Source organism: Notolepis coatsorum (assembly GCF_963971535.1).
Source record: "Notolepis coatsorum genome assembly, contig: SCAFFOLD_330, whole genome shotgun sequence".
Classification (NCBI taxonomy): domain Eukaryota; kingdom Metazoa; phylum Chordata; class Actinopteri; order Aulopiformes; family Paralepididae; genus Notolepis; species Notolepis coatsorum.
In genome coordinates, this window is record NW_028169112.1 from 176,030 (window position 1) to 196,029 (window position 20,000).

General features: G+C 50.6%; 1 protein-coding gene across 1 annotated transcript in view; it reads right to left on the minus strand.

Annotated features, from left to right (window-relative positions):
- The window catches only part of LOC311248780 (pleckstrin homology-like domain family B member 1), a gene marked incomplete at both ends in the record, with an annotated part of 138,719 nt that overhangs the window by 107,261 nt on the left and 11,458 nt on the right, over positions 1–20,000 (minus strand).

The window sequence follows — 20,000 nt, forward strand, 5'->3', positions numbered from 1 at the left end:
CATGGAGGTGATAATTGCAATATGTGACTGGAGCAACAGGCAGAGAGAGAGAGAGAAGCGCTGGCAGAATATGGAGGAACCTGTAATAACACAATAAGACCGATATAATACGAGCCGAACTGGGCCTAGAACGAAGTTATACCGCTTACAGAACAGAAGACTCCACTCAGTGCCTTTTGGCTTTCTATTCATAAAGATGACATCAGAGAAAGAGGGAGAGAAAGAGGGAGAGAGAGACACTCTGAATGAAGATGGGGGGGACCCTGATGTAAACAAGACAAACGTCTGTCTCTGGTCTGACTGCATCCCCTTAACCCTTTCACCGCCGCACTACCAAAACGGTTAACCCTTTCACGTCCGCGACAATACACACAGAAGAGAAGGGTAACCCTTTTCACTGCCACACGACAGAAGGTTAACCCTTTACTGAAAGTGAAAGGTTTTTTTTAACAATTGTGTGTATTGAGCCACGTACTGTGTGTTGTACCTGTTCTGCAATCTGTTCAATAAAGTTTTCATTCATTCATTCATTCACATGTCGCAATTATAAAACCCTAAAATATAGACGCTTCAGAAATCATGCAGCTTGTTCAACAACAGGGAGAAGAGGGGGTTTAGACATTACAGTACATTTCAATAACGCACCACTGCCGGAGACATTATTCTCATGAAACCTACATTATACCGTGGGTCTGTTATTAATAATCACTCGCTAGTATCTCCCAGAGCAGGCCAGAGCGGCGTGCACGGTGCGTGTGAACGGACGGTACAACAAAAACATCTCGCAATCCATACATTCATTTATCCAACAATGTCAACAACAAGACGGTGGATGATGATGATGATGATGATGATGATGATGATGACGGTCAAGAAGATGAACCTACAAAATAAATCGTTTGTGGGGGGGGGGGGGGTCGCCTCTCCAGTGACGTCATGGGTTCCAGCACCGTGGCACAATAATAACGATAGAGGGTATAAATATATAAATATATATATTAATATACTCACGTGATGGACCCCGCCGCCGGTCAATTTCAGTCAATTTCAGTGCGATTTCAATACACCTTGCTGCTATCAAACAAACGCCGAAGCCCTCATGGTTCCGACTTGGAATATAATTAATAAATCATAAATGCCGTCCATCGTTCAGCCCCCGACCCCCCCCCCCCCCCCCCGGGCACCGGCTCTGTGCGCTCCGTCTGCCCGGCTCTGTGCGCTCCGTCTGCCCGGCTCTGTGAGCTGTCTGCCCGCGTATGAGCTCTGTCTCCCCGGCTCTGTGAGCTGTCTGCCCGGCTATGAGCTCCGTCTGCCCGGCTCTGTGCGCTCTGTCTGCCCGGCTATGAGCTCCGTCTGCCCGGCTGTGTGATCCCCCTCCCCGGCTCTGTGCGCTCCGTCTGCCCGGTGTTCTGTGAGCTGTCTGCCCGGCTCTCTCTCTCTGTGCGCACCGAGGAGCCTGAGCCGCCGCGAAGCGAGGTGATATTCCAGCCGGGTTGTGAGCGCCCAGGCACCGCTACCGTCTCCGGCTGTGCCCCCTCCCCTTCCTGTCCTGGAGCTCCCAACAGGGGCGGCGCTGCGCCTTAAAGAGCCACGCAGTGCTTCCGCCCGGGAGGCCACGTTTCAGAGGTAAACCCGAGCCAACAGGCCCAAACACCCCGACAGAGGCACAGAGGCACAGGGGATCCAAAGCTAAATGTTAGTATTTGAGTGTTTCTATTCATTAATTAAATTCATTTAGTACTTTAGGTTGTACTTTAGTTTGTATATCGTATATTTTGTATAGAATGAATGAATGAATGAATGAATGAATGAATGAATGAATGAAAACTTTATTTAACAGATTGCAGAATGGGTACAATACAGTATGGCTCAATACATACAATTGTTAAGGGGATGCAGACCTGAGAAAGACGTTTGTCTTGTTTCCATCAGGGTCCCCCATTTTCAATTCATATAGACATTTATGACATACACAACATACATGACATTTATGGCATAGGGACATATAGGTATTTAGTACTGATACATTTGTGACATAGGCGGTATTCAAATATACAGTACTGTTACCCCTAGATCCTGACAGAGTATATACATATGATGGGGAGGGGACTGTACATTAGGAGGGGGTGGGTGGGTGGGAGGGGAATATACATATACATAGTGTTTGGTCTTTATTATTTTGACTTTTTACTGTATAGCACATAATCTCTGGAGGCTCATACGGAACCAAGCATTTCACTGTAAATCTCCTCCCCTCCTAATGTACAGTCTCCTCCCCATCATATGTATATATTCTCTGTTAGGATCTCTGGGTAACAGTACTGTATATTTGCATATTGTATATGTCACAAAATACCCGTATGTCATGTATGTCCCTATGCCATAAATGTCATGTATGTCATGTATGTCATGTATGTCATAAATGTCACTATGAATTGAAAATGGGGGACCCTGATGTAAACAAGACGAAAGTCTTTCTCTGGTCTGCATCCCCTTAACAATTGTGTGTATTGAGCCGTACTGTATTGTACCCATTCTGCAATCTGTTAATAAAGTTTTCATTCATTCATTCATTCATTCATTCATTCATTCATTCATTCATTCATTCATTCATTCATTCATTCATTCATTCATGTACATGTACCTTATATGTGACAAATAAAACAACAAAATAACAACAAGAGAATTCTATAGATCAAAACATGTTTGGGGGTTATCACAAAGACCGAAACGTCCTAGTTCCTATGTTGTATTTTTCTCTGTGACCATATGAATAATTCATTTATTCATTTAACAGCAAAAAACGTAGGATATATATGTAACTGATGGTATCGTGAAGCGCAGTCAAGAAGGGCTGGGGTGAGTAGCGGTGCTGTGGGTTAAACTCACTCTCACATCCTCAAAAGACGCATAGACCCATTACTTGGAAGTGGATTCACCTCTTGGTATAGCGGTCTGTGTTGCTGCCTGCGGTGTGGGAGACCGGGGCATTGAAGTTTGAGGTGGTTACATATAGAACAATTCTCACACATTTATCATCTTGATCCCTTCAAATATCGAGTTACATGCATGACTAAACTATACCAGTTCCTAAATATTAAATTATTTCATTATAAATCATCTCAAGATGTTCTTGTTTAGATGACAAGTCATTGTGAAGATTAAAAAGTATCCCTGGTTCTCTCTCATGCCTTTGAAGTTGTATATTGCATAGCAATTTCACTTTATGATGGCATCATATTCAAATGGGGTCAGGTATGAAGCATATTTCAGTGGTGGAATGTAGTATTGTAGTTGTAGAATGTAGTAAGTATTTTTACTCGAGCCCCGTATAGGCTACTTACTGTAAATACAATCTTGAGGTACTTGTACTTGAGTATTTTAATTTCAGGGAACTTTGTACTTTTACTCAACTATATTTTCAAAGAAAATACTGTACTTTTTACTCCACTACATTTATCTGAACCCATTGGTTACAAGTTGTTTGAAAAAAATATATATAGAAACATGGCAAAAATGTATGAAGATTATGTACTTTAAAATGTGAAGTCCGCCAACTTCAAGAGGAAGGACCCATAGACAGCTGGGACCACATACCACTTTAACATAACCTTTAATCAGAGCAGCATAACTGGACCACATACCACTTTAACATAACCTTTAATCAGAGCAGCATAACTGGACCACATACCACTTTAACATAACCTTTAATCAGAGCAGCATAACTGGACCACATACCACTTTAACGTAACCTTTAAATCAGAGCAGCATAACTGGAGCACATACCACTTTAACATAACCTTTAATCAGAGCAGCATAACTGGACCACATACCACTTTAACATAACCTTTAATCAGAGCAGCATAACTCTCTCTACATTTACATTTAGTCATTTAGCTGACGCTTTTATCCAAATCGACTTACAAGTTCTGTACGACAAGTCATCAGGAAGGGCACAACTCTATCAGCTGAGTAACAATGTTCATCAAAGTGTTGCGTGTTACAGTGTAGGTTAGTTTATTAGGACAAGTGCATGACAGTAAGGTTAGTCAGGGTTAGATTTTTTTTTTATTATTATTTCAGATAATGGTTGAAGAAGTGCGTCTTTAGTCGACGGCGAAAGATTGGACAGGTTTCGGCTGTCCTAACTGGGGTGGGTAGTTCATTCCACCATTGTGGGGCAAGGACTGAGAATAGGCGACTTCTCCTTGATGACCCTCCGGGAGCTTGGATAGGAGTGGGTCTGAGGCGGCCAGAAGATGCAGAGCGTAGGGGTCTTGAGGGTGTGTAGTTAGAGACCATTGACCGGAGGTAGGCGGATTGAAGCGGATTCGTGCAGCAATGGGGAGCCAGTGCAGGTCCCTGAGAAGAGGGGTGACATGGGCCGACTTCGGTAGGTTTGAGATCAGGCGGGCCGCTGCGTTCTGAATGAGTTGAAGAGGCTTAGTGGCAGTGGCCGGAAGGCCAGCGAGCAGTGCGTTGCAGTAGTTGAGGCGGGAGATGACTGTTGATTGGACGAGGAGTTGGGTGGCTTCTTTTGTCAGGAAGGGGCGGATCCTTCTGACGTTGCTCAGGAGGAATCTGCAGGTTCTGGTTGTCGCTGCAATGTGAGCAGAGCAGTTCAACTGGTCGTCGAGGACAACACCAAGGTTCTTGGCGGTCGGGGACGCGGTCACAGCTGCATTCTCGACTGTGATGGAAAGGTCGGTCAGGGGGGAGGATTTGGCCGGCAGGTGGAGCAATTCTGTTTTGCTTAGGTTCAGTTTGAGGTGGTTGGTCGTCATCCAGGCGGAGATGTCGGACAGACAGGCCGAGATCCGCTCAGAGACGTGGATATCTGAGGGAGGGAAGGAGAGGAAGAGTTGAGTATCATCGGCATAGCAATGATACGAGAAGCCATGAGACGTGATAATGTTACCCAGTGATTTAGTGTAGAGGGAGAAGAGAAGGGGTCCTAGGACCGAGCCCTGGGGGACACCCGTCCGCAGGGGGCGGGTGGCCGACAGGGTCCCTCTCCATGACACTTGGTAGGAGCGGTCATTGAGGTATGATGTCAGCCATGTCAGCGCAGAGCCGGCCACTCCCATTCCTGCGAGGGCCGACAATGTTGCCCTCCTATCGCCGTTATCGACCAAAGGACATTTAATAAAATGAAACTAACGTATTGATGATAATATACATTATAACTACTGTTGTTGTGAAGGGCCAGATTAAACCGAATATATATATTTATTTATATATATATATTTAATTGTATTTGTATATTCTCTAATATTCCCTGATATCCCTTGTATATTCCTTGTACAATATGCATTGAATATCCATTCTAGCCTACTGAACATCCCATAATAGTCTCCATTCTACTATTGGTCGAGACCTTGGTGCCAGGCTGCCATACCCCTCAGACCCAGTTCAAACGTACCGCTCAACATGTACGAACAAGTCCTAGTTCCGCGTAGGAATCTGGCTACCGCACCACTAACGGTACTATTTGTTCATAGTGCGTATATATACTGCGCTACTAAAGTAGGACTTCCTTTTCAGTCCAGTTTCTTACCCTCCAATAGAGTCACAGACGTAAAGCCTCCCCGCGACGACACGTGTGGGAGTAAGGCCAAGTTCGCCTACCATCGGTATTGAGACATCGTGTATATTAATATTTGAATAGTCATATTTGGCACTATATCGTCGAGTTGGACGTAGTCTATTAAGCTAATAATAGTCTGTTAATATATAGTGCTTTGTGCGGTGAGAATACTACCGTAGTCAGTACCCCATCGTTTCGGGCAGAGAACTGGCTGCTTATCCAGGGTGGTTGACCCCACGTGAAGCTGCACCCGAGGAGCCCCAGAGCCGACGAGCGAGTGGACCTGTATACCGGATTATTCTACCGACGACAGCCCGCCTTCCCCGGCACGGATTATGCTTTGTATACGTTGATTATTCCATGGATAAAGACCCCCGACACTGCCGTGTGTTGGAACCCCCCCCCCCTGGAGAGGACGCAAGGTGAGGAGACGCTCTGCAAGACGAGGTCGCTTCACGTCTCTCCTCCGTGGACCGGAGGACGCCGGCCCACAAAGAGTCCACCTGCTTTCATCTGTGGTCCAAGGATCGCCGGCGCATTGAACGGCACTACAGTGGGTTCACCTGGGATACCCTTGGCCGGATGAGGCAGCCGGATTCTACCCCCCCCCCCTTCCTACTCCTGTCGGCTTACAAGCGACCGGATTAACCCCCCCTAGTGTATCCAGTCTATAATCATTAAAGTATCATTGCTGTTATTCCTTAAACTATTCCAGGTCGTATATGTACCACCTGCGCCTTCAGAGATTGGACATTCTCTATTGATATACCGACGAATACTCTTGCCATAAAAGTGCATACTAATTCCCATTCATAAATGTGATTGATTTGATTAAGTGCTTGCTCTACACACCATCGCTGTGTAGAAATAAAGACCTATTTCTAATTCGTACATTTGTGTTGGATCCGTTTCATCTACGTGACAGTGTTCATCATAATATATTTATGCCGAGTACTGGGTGGCCGAATATTAAGTACAAAGGTAGTGGTAGTAAGTATCATATCTAGTAATACAGTCAGGGAATTGTACCCCTCAGTTACAATTGGTCCTTCGAGCCGGAGGGTAATTAGTGTAATATTAATATAGTGTTATTAATATTGAAATGGCCTATGATGAACACTCCACGAAACGATCCTCCTAACCAACGCCCGCAGCGCGAACGACGGCTCCCTCAGTACTTAGAGGCTTACGCTGTCAGTCAACAACCTAGTCTTCTACTAACAGTAAACGCGGTAAAACTAGAAAGTAAAAGTATGTCTAACCCCAACGCCCAGACTACCCCGACCATAGAGGCCCCTACGGGTTCTAATGTAACTGACCAAGTTCACGGTAGGGACCAGTGGGAACCAGACATGACTTCACACCCCGCCAGTACTGAAGAAGTAGTCCCCGACGAGTCCCGGGAGGAATACAACGCTACCGAGAGAGAACTCGACACGGAAGAAGACGGGGAGAGCACCGTGGAGATAGAGCTCCAAGGCTCCGCAAGGAGTACCCTGAGGGAAGGCTCCCCTATACAACCGCCTTCCCCCAGCGAGGCAGAGAGGACCCTACAGCAGGCCTTCCTCATCAGCCTGAACGCCGCTGCTGAACGCGACCGACTGCAGATCCAGCAGCGGAGCGAAGAAGAGCATATACGTCTAGAAATAAGACGCATTCAGAGGGAAGAGAATGTGGCCCGAGACCGAGCAGACAGCCAGCGAGCAGCTGCTGGTGCTCTACGGGACGCAGAGCGCGACAGACAGCAAGCGCAACTAATAGAACAGCTGATCAGACGGACAACACCCTCTCCCTCCGCCAGAGGCTCCAGGAACTCGTCTAGACACACCTCCAGGGCGGCATCCCCTAGCCGAGTAAACAACCCTGAACTTGACCAACAGACGAGGTCTATACCCCCCACAGACCACCTCCCCCCACCGGTCCAAGCGAGACCTAGCAACCGGGAAGGAGCAGCATATCCTGTGGAGAGGCTAAACCAGAGACTACAAGCACTGGATGACCTAACCGAAGACGAAGAGGAAGAGGAGGAGAACCAGGAGGTCCGGTACAGCCCAGGCTATACTCCCGCGGAGCTGCGCTATAGACCCCCGACTCTATACCCGGGTGAGCACGACGCACGACCCGCACCGAGGAACAGCACCTGGACAAGCGGGCCATGGTACACTGCCGGTACCAGCCCATACCAAGGAGCGGGAGGAGACTCGCCTAGGAGGCCTCTCCCCCAACGCTCGCCGATGTATCCACAGTCAGCGTCATACATTGGCACGCCTATGGTACCCGACTTCACCCAAGAGAACCGGGCCCAGTATACAGAACTCCGCATGTGTCTGGAGACCATGTTGGTGGATGTATTGGATGAACGCCATAAATACGCCATCCTACTGAAGCACTTAAAGGTACCCCGCGCACATAATATAGCGCTCGCCTACGCGACTTCCACCACCCCATACACAGCAGCGCTGGTAGCATTGGACCAGAGGTATGGGCGCATATGGGATTACGTGATCCAGGAGATCCGACACATCGACCGCTTACCCCCAGCAATAGACAATCGAGCACTGGACGACCTGTCCATCAGAGTGCAATCCCTGGTAGGGATGTTGGGAGCGCAGAGAGAGAAGGGGAGGCATGAACTTTACGCCAACTCAAATGTGGAAAGGATCTTGGAGAAGCTGCCGCCCGCTCGACAGGAGCGTTTTAGGCGGCAGAGAGACCACCGAGACCCGAATGGCCCCGAACCGAACCTCCTCGATCTAGCAGACTTCCTGGCGAGAGAAGTCAGCAGCCTACGGCTAGATACATTCGGACGGAGCACCCCTGGCTCCAGAGAAGGAACCAGACGACTAAATGATGGAAGAAGATCGGTGACTGTGATGCACCAATCGGAGTCAGTACCGAGCAGCAGGAGCCACAGTACCCCCTCCAGAACGGAGAAGTGGAAGATAGTGTGCCCCTACTGTGAGAAAGAACACTGGCTAGCGCAATGTGACTCCTTCCCCAAGCTGAACGCGGAGGAAGCAAGTCAATGGATAAAGTCCAACAAGCGCTGTTTTCGCTGTGCGCGCTCACACATGGCAGCCGAATGCCGCTTAAAGAAAAGGTGCACCAAGTGCGATGGAGCCCATCTGGACATACTTCACGACAGTAACAGACGGCGCCCTTCACCCGCACCATCCAGCAGCAAAGCGAGCGTCATGTACATCGATCCCGCCAGCAGCAGTGGAGCCCGAGTACTCCTAAAAGTAGTGCGTGTGACACTAAGCTACCAGAATAAAGTCCTGGACACTTACGCCGTCCTCGATGACGGGTCCGAGAAGACCCTTCTGCTCGCCTCCGCTGCGGCCCAGCTAGGGCTGCGGGGAAGCGAAACCCAAATGACAATTCGGACAATAAGACGAGATTTGAAGACGATAAAGGGCGAGAATGTCTCATTCTCTATCGCAGCAAGCGGCCAGCCTGAGCGACGGTACCAGATTACAGACGCTTTCACCAGCCAAGAAATAGGACTGTCGCGGTACACATACCCCGTCGCCAAGCTGATGGAGAAATATGCACATCTGCGCAAGTTACCGATCCCGCTCATAGACAATGCTATGCCGACCCTGTTGATAGGCTCCGACCATGCAGACCTCATTGTCCCGATAGACCGGGTTCATACCGGACCCCGAGGCTGTCCTGCAGCAGTCGAGACCCGTTTGGGATGGACTCTCCAAGGCCCGCTCGCCAAATCTCTCAACCGAAGTACAGCCACTAGATGTCTCCACTCCCGAGTCACAGAGGGAGAAACCGCACTCCTGCAACACGTAGAGCGGCTATGGACCTTGGAACAAATGCCCTTTAAGAACGGAAAGAAAGACATTCGCTCTAAAGATGACATTTACGCCATTCACCTCCTCGAGACAGGGACCAAGAGAGTCCCGGTCAACGGCGTGTTGAGATACGCCACGCCACTCCTGCGGCGAGAAGGAATGCCTACTTTCCACGCCAAGACAGACGCCACAGAACGGTACCTGCTGAACACGGAGCGGCGCTTAGCCAAGAACCCCGCCCAAGAGAGTGTATACCGCGCTGAGATTGAGAAGCTCATCACAGCGGGACACGTCACAAAGATGGACATTAAAGAGGCTGACCAGACCACTGAATCGTGGTACGTGCCTCACCACAAGGTCCATCACAACGGTAAAGACCGCATAGTATTTAACTGCAGCTACCAGATCGGATCCCAAAATCTGAATAAAGAGTTACTGCCCGGTCCCACACTCGGCCCCTCCCTACTCGGCGTTCTACTCCGCTTCCGCCAGGAAAAGGTGGCCATCAGCGGGGACATTAAAGGAATGTTCCTGCAGGTGAGATTAGTAGAGGAGGACAAGCCCCTGTTACGGTTCCTATGGAGAGAGAAGCCAGGAGATGAGCACCCAGCCATCTACCAATGGGAAGTCCTCCCCTTCGGAACGACGTGCAGCCCCTGCTGTGCTACATTTGCACTACAGAAACATGTAGCAGAGGACCCAGCAGCGGACGAAGAGGTCCGACACAGCGTAAAGAACAGCTTCTACGTAGACAACTGTCTACAAAGCCTTTCAACCCAGGAAGAAGCCGAGGCTCTCCTGATTAAACTCCGCGCCTCATTGATCAAAGGCGGCTTTGATCTCAGGCAGTGGGCCAGCAGCGATCCGCAAGTACTGCGCAGCCTCTCCTCCGAGGACAAGGCAGCCAGCAGCGAGACCTGGATGGCTACAATCCCGGGAGAAGCCCAGGAGATGACCCTGGGATTGGTGTGGCGATTCAAAACAGATTCGCTTCACTACAGACACAAGCCCCTGACTACGGCGCAGGGAAGGCCGGCGGCGGCGCCGACCACCAGACGGAGTGTGTACACAACACTCGCCCGACAATATGACCCGCTAGGATGTATTCTACCGTACACCACCAGGGCAAAAATGATTGTACGAGCATTGTGGGACAAGGACCAGGGCTGGGACGACCCCATTCCCGCACACCTTACATCCACCTGGAGAGAGTGGGAGATGGAGCTCCACTCACTCCCAGGCGTTAATATGCGCCGAAGCTACCTCCCACCCACGGTGAGGCCAGAGACATGTAAAATGGACTTACACGTCTTCAGTGACGCCTCAGAGGTCGCATACGGATCAGTAGCCTACTTGCGGGCCCAAGAAAAGGGGGGAGAGATCTACACAGCATTTGTCCTCGCCCGCTCGAGAATAGCCCCACGCAAGCAACAATCTATCCCACGTCTAGAGCTCTGCGCAGCCCTAGCCGGAGCGCACCTAGCCACGCTCATCCAACGTGAGCTCACCATACCGGTGTCTAGAACAATCCTGTGGTCAGATTCCACGACAGTACTCGCCTGGATCAAATCGGACTCATGCAAGTACAAAGTCTTCGTGGGAGTCAGAGTCACCGAGATTCAAGACTTAACCGAAGAGTTAACCGGAGAAACAGAGTGGCGCTACGTTGATACAAAACAGAACCCAGCTGACGTCATCACCCGGGGGATCCCCCTGGATGACCTCACCCGTCACAATGCTTACAGTGACGGCCCCGCATTCCTAAGACTCCCGGAAAGACAGTGGCCCATGCCTATCCCGAGGGAAGCAAGTCCAGAGGAGGTGGAAAATAAGAAGCCTGTGTTCTGTGGATTGAGCACTGTTATCTACCCAGTTACCCCCAACACACTCCTGATGGGGCGGCTAGATCCTGCATTGCCCCAGACAATGTACCGGCCTGAAGAGGCGAACGGCCGACGAATGTGGAGGTACAGCCAAGTATTAGCCGACAGGTTTTGGAGCGGTTTCCTACTGCGCTACCTACCGTCTCTACAGACCCGCCAGGGGTGGGTAAAGGAGAGAGACAATTTGACAGAAGGAACAGTCGTCATGATTATTGATCAATCACTGCCCAGAGCTATGTGGCCGGCCGGCCGCGTAAGCAAAGTGATAACCGGTGCCGACAGCAAGGTCCGAGCAGCTGAAGTGCTCGTCCAGGGTCGCACTTACACCCGTCCCGTGGCGAGGCTCATGGAACTGCCCCGACTCCCAGACACAATCGATGATGACCATGACCCTATAACCCTATGACTTGGTGAAGTTGACTGACCCCTACAGCAAACCCTTATGTGTAAATAGACAACGCGATTAATCTGTCTCTGTTTAACTGATTAGGTCTGGGACCAATCAGGGGGTGGCTGTTGTGAAGGGCCAGATTAAACCGAATATATATATTTATTTATATATATATATTTAATTGTATTTGTATATTCTCTAATATTCCCTGATATCCCTTGTATATTCCTTGTACAATATGCATTGAATATCCATTCTAGCCTACTGAACATCCCATAATAGTCTCCATTCTACTATTGGTCGAGACCTTGGTGCCAGGCTGCCATACCCCTCAGACCCAGTTCAAACGTACCGCTCAACATGTACGAACAAGTCCTAGTTCCGCGTAGGAATCTGGCTACCGCACCACTAAGTTTCTTACCCTCCAATAGAGTCACAGACGTAAAGCCTCCCCGCGACGACACGTGTGGGAGTAAGGCCAAGTTCGCCTACCATCGGTATTGAGACATCGTGTATATTAATATTTGAATAGTCATATTTGGCACTATATCGTCGAGTTGGACGTAGTCTATTAAGCTAATAATAGTCTGTTAATATATAGTGCTTCGTGCGGTGAGAATACTACCGTAGTCAGTACCCCATCGTTTCGGGCAGAGAACTGGCTGCTTATCCAGGGTGGTTGACCCCACGTGAAGCTGCACCCGAGGAGCCCCAGAGCCGACGAGCGAGTGGACCTGTATACCGGATTATTCTACCGACGACAGCCCGCCTTCCCCGGCACGGATTATGCTTTGTATACGTTGATTATTCCATGGATAAAGACCCCCGACACTGCCGTGTGTTGGAACCCCCCCCCCCCTGGAGAGGACGCAAGGTGAGGAGACGCTCTGCAAGACGAGGTCGCTTCACGTCTCTCCTCCGTGGACCGGAGGACGCCGGCCCACAAAGAGTCCACCTGCTTTCATCTGTGGTCCAAGGATCGCCGGCGCATTGAACGGCACTACAGTGGGTTCACCTGGGATACCCTTGGCCGGATGAGGCAGCCGGATTCTACCCCCCCCCCCCTTCCTACTCCTGTCGGCTTACAAGCGACCGGATTAACCCCCCCTAGTGTATCCAGTCTATAATCATTAAAGTATCATTGCTGTTATTCCTTAAACTATTCCAGGTCGTATATGTACCACCTGCGCCTTCAGAGATTGGACATTCTCTATTGATATACCGACGAATACTCTTGCCATAAAAGTGCATACTAATTCCCATTCATAAATGTGATTGATTTGATTAAGTGCTTGCTCTACACACCATCGCTGTGTAGAAATAAAGACCTATTTCTAATTCGTACATTTGTGTTGGATCCGTTTCATCTACGTGACAGTGTTCATCATAATATATTTATGCCGAGTACTGGGTGGCCGAATATTAAGTACAAAGGTAGTGGTAGTAAGTATCATATCTAGTAATACAGTCAGGGAATTGTACCCCTCAGTTACAACTGTTGTGATAGTTATGATGTTTATTCTTGAATACGTTTGAAAAATAAAATGATAAAAAAAAAATTATCAGGAATCAAACCAGCTTTTTGGAAGATGTGTGTTTGAGAGACAAGGATTCTGCCGCTGCGCCACGCTCTACCACACAAGACACAGTTCACAGTTGTTTCATCTTATAGTACACAAATAACAAAATGGTTGGTAAACAAATGTGATTTGACACGTATTACTTATTCATTCTTTAATTCAGCCACATTGATTCATAGTCTGTAGACGTTGTAGACGTTGTAGCGTGAATGAAGTCACCAGCTGTAAAAGACTGAAGACAGAAGGGGAGCGAGTCTTCACGGTGTCTGCAGCCCCAAGGCTCTGGAACGCCCTCCTCCCTGTAGCCCTGAACACCGCTCCCTCAGAGCCCTCCTCCCTTTAGCCCTGAACACCGCTCCCTCTCTCTCCCTCCTCCCTGTAGCCCTGAACACCGCTCCCTCTCTCTCCCTCCTCCCTGTAGCCCTGAACACCGCTCCCTCAGAGCCCTCCTCCCTGTAGCCCTGAACACCGCTCCCTCTCTCTCCCTCCTCCCTGTAGCCCTGAACACCGCTCCCTCTCTCTCCCTCCTCCCTGTAGCCCTGAACACCGCTCCCTCTCTCTCCCTCCTCCCTGTAGCCCTGAACACCGCTCCCTCTCTCTCCCTCCTCCCTGTAGCCCTGAACACCGCTCCCTCTCTCTCCCTCTCTCTCCCTCCTCCCTGAACACCGCTCCCTCTCTCTCCCTCCTCCCTGTAGCCCTGAACACCGCTCCCTCTCTCTCCCTCCTCCCTGTAGCCCTGAACACCGCTCCCTCTCTCTCCCTCCTCCCTGTAGCCCTGAACACCGCTCCCTCTCTCTCCCTCCTCCCTGTAGCCCTGAACACCGCTCCCTCTCTCTCCCTCCTCCCTGTAGCCCTGAACACCGCTCCCTCTCTCTCCCTCCTCCCTCCTCCCTGAACACCTCTCCCTCTCTCTCCCTCCTCCCTGTAGCCCTGAACACCGCTCCCTCTCTCTTCCTCCTCCCTCCTCCCTGAACACCGCTCCCTCTCTCTCCCTCCTCCCTGTAGCCCTGAACACCGCTCCCTCTCTCTCCCTCCTCCCTGTAGCCCTGAACACCGCTCCCTCTCTCTCCCTCCTCCCTGTAGCCCTGAACACCGCTCCCTCTCTCTCCCTCCTCCCTGTAGCCCTGAACACCGCTCCCTCTCTCTCCCTCTCTCTCCCTCCTCCCTGAACACCGCTCCCTCTCTCTCCCTCCCCCCTCCTCCCTGAACACCGCTCTCTCTCTCTCCCTCCTCCCTGTAGCCCTGAACACCGCTCTCTCTCTCTCCCTCCTCCCTCCTCCCTGAACACCGCTCCCTCAGAGCCCTCCTCCCTGTAGCCCTGAACACCGCTCCCTCTCTCTCCCTCCTCCCTGTAGCCCTGAACACCGCTCCCTCTCTCTCCCTCCTCCCTGTAGCCCTGAACACCGCTCCCTCTCTCTCCCTCCTCCCTGTAGCCCTGAACACCGCTCCCTCTCTCTCCCTCCTCCCTGTAGCCCTGAACACCGCTCCCTCTCTCTCCCTCCTCCCTGTAGCCCTGAACACCGCTCCCTCTCTCTCCCTCCTCCCTTCAGCCCTGAACACCGCTCCCTCTCTCTCCCTCCTCCCTGTAGCCCTGAACACCGCTCCCTCTCTCTCCCTCCTCCCTGTAGCCCTGAACACCGCTCCCTCTCTCTCCCTCCTCCCTGTAGCCCTGAACACCGCTCCCTCTCTCTCCCTCCTCCCTGTAGCCCTGAACACCGCTCCCTCTCTCTCCCTCCTCCCTCCTCCCTGTAGCCCTGAACACCGCTCCCTCTCTCTCCCTCCTCCCTGTAGCCCTGAACACCGCTCCCTCTCTCTCCCTCCTCCCTGTAGCCCTGAACACCGCTCCCTCTCTCTCCCTCTCTCTCCCTCCTCCCTGAACACCGCTCCCTCTCTCTCCCTCCTCCCTGTAGCCCTGAACACAGCTCCCTCTCTCTCCCTCCTCCCTGTAGCCCTGAACACCGCTCCCTCTCTCTCCCTCCTCCCTGAACACCGCTCCCTCTCTCTCCCTCCTCCCTGTAGCCCTGAACACCGCTCCCTCTCTCTCCCTCCTCCCTGTAGCCCTGAACACCTCTCCCTCTCTCTCCCTCCTCCCTGTAGCCCTGAACACCGCTCCCTCTCTCTCCCTCCTCCCTGTAGCCCTGAACACCGCTCCCTCTCTCTCCCTCCTCCCTGTAGCCCTGAACACCGCTCCCTCTCTCTCCCTCCTCCCTGTAGCCCTGAACACCGCTCCCTCTCTCTCCCTCCTCCCTGTAGCCCTGAACACCGCTCCCTCTCTCTCCCTCCTCCCTGTAGCCCTGAACACCGCTCCCTCTCTCTCCCTCCTCCCTCCTCCCTGTAGCCCTGAACACCGCTCCCTCTCTCTCCCTCCTCCCTGTAGCCCTGAACACCGCTCCCTCTCTCTCCCTCCTCCCTGTAGCCCTGAACACCGCTCCCTCTCTCTCCCTCCTCCCTGTAGCCCTGAACACCGCTCCCTCTCTCTCCCTCCTCCCTGTAGCCCTGAACACCGCTCCCTCTCTCTCCCTCCTCCCTCCTCCCTGTAGCCCTGAACACCGCTCCCTCTCTCTCCCTCCTCCCTGTAGCCCTGAACACCGCTCCCTCTCTCTCCCTCCTCCCTGTAGCCCTGAACACCGCTCCCTCTCTCTCCCTCCCCCCTCCTCCCTGAACACCGCTCCCTCTCTCTCCCTCCTCCCTCCTCCCTGAACACCGCTCCCTCTCTCTCCCTCCTCTCTGTAGCCCTGAACACCGCTCCCTCTCTCTCCCTCCTCCCTGTAGCCCTGAACACCGCTCCCTCTCTCTCCCTCCTCCCTGTAGCCCTGAACACCGCTCCCTCTCTCTCCCTCCTCCCTGTAGCCCTGAACACCGCTCTCTCTCTCTCCCTCCTCCCTGTAGCCCTGAACACCGCTCCCTCTCTCTCCCTCCTCCCTCCTCCCTGAACACCGCTCCCTCTCTCTCCCTCCTCCCTGTAGCCCTGAACACCGCTCCCTCTCTCTCCCTCCTCCCTGTAGCCCTGAACACCGCTCCCTCTCTCTCCCTCCTCCCTGTAGCCCTGAACACCGCTCCCTCTCTCTCCCTCCTCCCTGTAGCCCTGAACACCACTCCCTCTCTCTCTCTCCTCCCTCCTCCCTGAACACCGCTCCCTCTCTCTCCCTCCTCCCTGTAGCCCTGAACACCGCTCCCTCTCTCTCCCTCCTCCCTCCTCCCTGAACACCGCTCCCTCAGAGCTCACCTTTAAAAAGCAGCTAAAAACCTACTTCTACAGGCTTTTTAAAACACTTATATCCGATTTATCTCTGTTCATGTCTTTCTTTTGTTTTTGTTTTAGTTTTTTGTTGTCTATTCTGGTGTTTTAGCTCATTTTAATGTTTTATTTCTTGTATTTTCACTGATGTTTTAAAATGCTGTGGTGCACTCGCGCTGAGAAGGGTGCTATAAAAATAAAGTTTTACTTACTTACTTACTTACTTACTTACTTACTTACTTACTTACTTACTTACTTACTTACTTACTTACTTACTTACTTACTTACTTACTTACTTGTCCAATAATTGGTGTAATATTCCTTTACTCCATTTACGATAAACCAGCTTACTGGCATAAATTCTCTGGCGTACAGAGAGCATGTTTTGTCTGGACCAACTCTGACGACCAACTCTCTCATAACAAAAAAATGAGGGACTCGGGTCCTGTTGGCCAGATGCAGCTTATCAGTATTCATCCCACACTGTTATTTTAGGAGAACTGCCTGACTTTCTTTCTTTCTTTTCTTCCACTATGAGGCTGAAAGTATCCCTCGCCCGAGGCTCACTGTGCAGATTGTGTTCCGCTCTCTGTATCAAACTGAGACTCTTTTATTCCTATCCATGGTCTTGTCAATATTCCAATGTACAGTTTTGTTTGTACAGTTGTACCCCCCCCCCCCCCCCCCCCCCCACCCAACCACCTCCAATGTACAGTCCCCCCCACCCCCCCCACCTACCCAATCCAATGTAGAGTTTCTACATCAAATGTATATACTCTTCTTTCTGGACTCCTTCTGTATCACAAACAGTACTGTATTTGCAAATCTGGTATGTCATAAATGTATAGATGTAGCAGTACTGTCTATCTGTATGTCATGTATGTCATATATGTTACGATGAATTGAAAATGGGGGACCCTGATGTAAACAAGACGAAAGTCTTTCTCTGGTCTGCATCCCCTTAACAATTGTGTGTATTGAGCCGTACTGTACCCATTCTGCAATCTGTTAATAAAGTTTTCAATCAATCAATCAATACCGTAGTACCAAGCTATTTGAATGAAACTAAACGTCCACAACGTGAAGAGTGGTTCCACCTGCTCTCTCTCTCTTGTGCTTAGACATGTTGAATAGTACTGTGGTTACAAAATGATAACCTTAAGTTCAATCTCATAGGTTGGAAAAAGGCCAAAGTATCGCATAACAAATGGATTCACTGGCCATTCCAAGTGTACATGGTGGGTATGATGTAAAAAAAATTAAAAGAACACACCATAATGAGCAGCGTGGAGCAGATTAAGACACTCTGAACTACCTCATAAAATTGTATCCGTTTTAAATCACATTCAAAAGTTTACCCTAATGTCACACATAGGACATATTTATAGAACTACTACCCATATTAAATTATTGTCAGGCTTTTATTGACGGTCTCCTTTCAAGCTGTCAAAAGGCCAAACCATGAGGAGACACAGCCCATTCAGACCATGAGGAGACACAGCTCATTCAGACCATGAGGAGACACAGCTCATTCAGACCATGAGGAGACACAGCCCATTCAGACCATGAGGAGACACAGAGGAGCATGAAGGAGCAGGAGGAGACAGGAAGGAGCAGGAAGGAGCAGGAGGGGACAGGAAGGAGCAGGAAGGAGCAGGAATGAGCAGGAGGGGACAGGAAGGAGCAGGAATGAGCAGGAGGGGACAGGAAGGAGCAGGAAGGAGCAGGAAGGAGCAGGAATGAGCAGGAGGGGACAGGAAGGAGCAGGAAGGAGCAGGAAGGAGCAGGAAGGAGCAGGAAGGGACAGGAAGGAGCAGGAGGGGACAGGAAGGAGCAGGAAGGAGCAGGAAGGAGCAGGAAGGAGCAGGAAGGAGCAGGAAGGGACAGGAAGGAGCAGGAAGGAGCAGGAAGGAGCAGGAAGGAGCAGGAAGGAGCAGGAAGGAGCAGGAGGGGACAGGAAGGAGCAGGAGGGGACAGGAGGGGACAGGAAGGAGCAGGAAGGAGCAGGAGGGGACAGGAAGGAGCAGGAAGGAACAGGAAGGAGCAGGAAGGAGCAGGAAGGAGCAGGAAGGGACAGGAAAGAGCAGGAGGGGACAGGAAGGAGCAGGAGGGGACAGGAGGCACAAGGGAAGTGGGAGACGGTAGATTGAGGTTTAAAAATAGTCTCAGTAAAAGATATAGCGCGGCCGCCGGCCAGTTAAAAGAAGCAGCAGCACGTAGATCAGAGCAGTGTGGGGCATGAGGTCAGCTCTGTGAGAGGCTGGCTGCTACTGTGCTGCACCAATCAGAGGCTGGCTGCTACTGTGCTGCACCAATCAGCAGTGTGGGGCATGAGGTCAGCTCTGTGAGAGGCTGGCTGCTACTGTGCTGCACCAATCAGCAGTGTGGGGCATGAGGTCAGCTCTGTGAGAGGCTGGCTGCTACTGTGCTGCACCAATCAGCAGTGTGGGGCATGAGGTCAGCTCTGTGAGAGGCTGGCTGCTACTGTGCTGCACCAATCAGAGCAGTGTGGGACATGAGGTCAGCTCTGTGAGAGGCTGGCTGCTACTGTGCTGCACCAATCAGAGCTCTGTGAGAGGCTGGCTGCTACTGTGCTGCACCAATCAGAGCTCTGTGAGAGGCTGGCTGCTACTGTGCTGCACCAATCACAGCTCTGTGAGAGGCTGGCTGCTACTGTGCTGCACCAATCACAGCTCTGTGAGAGGCTGGCTGCTACTGTGCTGCACCAATCACAGCTCTGTGAGAGGCTGGCTGCTACTGTGCTGCACCAATCACAGCTCTGTGAGAGGCTGGCTGCTACTGTGCTGCACCAATCAGCCAAGAGGAATCTGACAACGGACACGTCGGCACAGTGAACAGCACAGGCGGATGTGACTAGCGTTCCAAAAGCATCACTTGTTCCCGCCTCAGATGTCCATCACTTTAGCCTACAAGGGTGATCCTTTTACTGTGTAATAATAATAATAATAATAATAATAATAATAATAATAATAATAATAATAATAATAAACTTTATTTGTATAGCAACTTTCATACAAGAATTGCAGCTCAAAGTGCTTCACAGCAGTAAAAAAGATCTCTTTGTTTACGGTTTGATTATCACTGATAATCTGATAATCTGATAATCACATCACATAATATAGACAATTCAAAAATAAGTGTATTAGATATTCACGGGGACAATAAAAGAGAGCGCTCGTGGATTATAATCCCAAGTGTTTCCACGGTGTGTGGAAGCATCACAGGGGTGTAAAGGTACACGTATCCGTACCGGACCGAACCGTTTCAGTGTGTACCGGACCGAACCGAACGGCTGTGTAGTGTACCGAACGAATACAGCGGTATGTTAACCACTAACGACCGCCCACCGGGGGCTGTTGTTTTCACAATCTAATATAATTATTATTATAAAAGAAAGAAATTACAGGTTGATTATTCATTTCAATATAGAATATTCGTTGACAGCCCTACAAGTACAATTAGTTACTGCACACTACATCACCCCTGAGTGG